This window comes from Dermacentor andersoni, chromosome 6 (assembly GCF_023375885.2).
Source record: "Dermacentor andersoni chromosome 6, qqDerAnde1_hic_scaffold, whole genome shotgun sequence".
Lineage (NCBI taxonomy): Eukaryota > Metazoa > Arthropoda > Arachnida > Ixodida > Ixodidae > Dermacentor > Dermacentor andersoni.
The window spans coordinates 106,661,767-106,664,040 of record NC_092819.1 but is presented as its reverse complement, the minus strand read 5'-3'; the positions used below and the strand labels follow the sequence as shown (position 1 = coordinate 106,664,040).

The 2,274-nt window shown below is 46.6% G+C and overlaps 1 non-coding gene across 1 annotated transcript; it reads left to right on the top strand.

Annotated features, from left to right (window-relative positions):
- The first annotated feature begins 216 nt into the window (after positions 1–216).
- On the top strand, positions 217–308 carry TRNAY-GUA (transfer RNA tyrosine (anticodon GUA)). The gene is given in 2 exon segments: positions 217–253; positions 273–308. It is a non-coding gene; the product is annotated as a tRNA-Tyr (tRNA).
- The last annotated feature ends 1,966 nt before the right edge of the window (positions 309–2,274 follow it).

Below are 2,274 nucleotides of genomic sequence, written 5' to 3'. Positions count from 1 at the left end.
CCAACTTGACTGCATTAGTACAGTACCGTTCCGATGAATTCACGTGGCAACGTTTTCAATCTCGGCGGCGGCAGCGCTACCTTTCGCACTGAGAGGGCTGATCTCTCGAGCGCCGGCCGAACCAGTTTGGTACGAGGCGCATGTCAGCTCGGTTTAAGTGGGTCACGAGGTGTGCGGCCGCCGTCCAGTCGTGCTGGCCGAAAGCCAATTTCGGTTCCGTCGATAGCTCAGTTGGTAGAGCGGTGGACTGTAGAGGCACGCCCACCACGGACATCCATAGGTCGCTGGTTCGAATCCGGCTCGACGGACTCCTTTTTTTTTTTTTACTTTTGTGATACTACCATCTTCAGTACCTCTGCATTTTGTACTGCTGGCAGAAACTTACACCTCGTGCGTTTCTGCGAGCAGTTAATTCATCTTGTCTACAAGCGCATGGACGATAGCACAAACGAAAATGACACCTAAAGGGATGAACTTTCCCAACAGAGGTTATAATAAATAAGTATTACAGAATTCCAATACATACTACAAGAGAAAGCGGCATTTGCTCGACCAACCAAACTAGCGAGCAGGAATGACAAATGCTCAACTAAGGAAAGCGAATGTTCGGGCTGATTCGGGCATAAATTAAACTTTCACTACTTATGTGTGTTTAGTATGTTTATGTGACCGTGCAACCCCTGTGCAATGCTTACTGTATCTGCGGTATTCGTGCGCCCCTTAGTAGTTTTGATCACTTGAACCGTTCTGCTGTATTTGCTGTTCTGCTGTATTGTTCTGCTGTAGAGACATTGTCAAGAGGCATGTTTTGACAGTCTCCTTTTTCCACAACTCGTTGGCATAGCTTGCACTGCACTATGCACATACAAAGTTTTTAATCATTATAGCGGCCAACGGTGGGCTCCGCGAGCATGATTACAAACGTGCACAAATGGGTGCTAGCCACACTATAAGAAACGATTTCCAGAAAAAGTATTCGAAAAAAGGGTCCTGATGGCATGTTCTCTCGTTCAACAGAATTTCCTGCTCATGTTTTTAGAAGCTTACCCTCACTGCTAAGCACGAGGTCGTGGCATCGAATCCCGGCCACGGCGGCCGCATTTCGATGGGGGCAAAATGCAAAAAAACACCTGTGTACTTAGATTTAGCTGCACGTTAAAGACCCCCAGGTGCGCAAAAGTAATCCGGAGTCCCCCACTACGGCGTGCCTCATAATCAGATTGTGGTTTTGGCACGCAACACTTCATAATTTAATAATAATTTAAGGTTACCCTCGCATTTTGTTTTACAGATTCTCTGAAATCTGCTTCAAAACAGTACAATCGCTGTCAATTTCTGCAGCATTCGCCGAATTTATAAGATGAGAACTAACGGAAAATGTTCAACGTTGTGATTAATAAGTTGTAAAAGAGGGGACAGGCTGAATGAAGCTACGCATGTACACACGCGGGGCAAGTACAGCCGCAGCTGCCACGAATTAAACAAGACATATTTTACATGTCCTTTATGTAACCTTCATCACACATGTGTCTGCTCTATTCTGTATCCATAAGCCCTGAAACGTCTGTTATTCGTGTGTTTTTCATATCATGGTGATTTTACATGATATCTGTGAAACGCTGTGCGATGCAGTTTGTTTTCTTGCGATAGCACTCAGAAAACACTCAAAACGCATTTCCGCCGTCGGTGTCGCCGTGATGTTTCCCATAAATTCCAAGTTTGATAACACCGTGGCCGCGCGCCGATGCTGTAGGTGCGAGTGGAAGTATGTGAGGGTGAGCCGATGATGGTGGATTGACCTCACGCGAGCAAGGGAGGAAGGCGGGGAAGAAGCATGGCGTCTTCCACTGCACGAAAGGCACTGGAGGGGCGGCCGCGTGGGCCCTATCTTGAAAGCGATCTGCGATGAGTACAGAGTCTAGGCGCACCGAGGACTTATAGCCTCGTGTGCGCTTTGCTCTTGCCGCTTACTTCATGTCCAAGGGAAATGCAACACGTAGGTCAATTCACTCGCTGATTTTCCTCACGCCAGCGTTTTGACGGCGAGTGTCCGAGCTCATCCAGTGAGATGTGTTTACGTTTGCCTGCGAGCGTGAGACCATGCTTGGTAATTTAGTTTTAGTGTGCGAACGTTTACAAGTTTATAGGACCAATAAAGCTACTATCCTTACTTTGTATAGCTGTCTGCTAATTTGATCTCGGATTTCGCGCAAAACATGCGGCTTTTTTTCTTTTTATTCGTGTAAGAAAGGTGTAAAATGTGTGGTCTTTTTT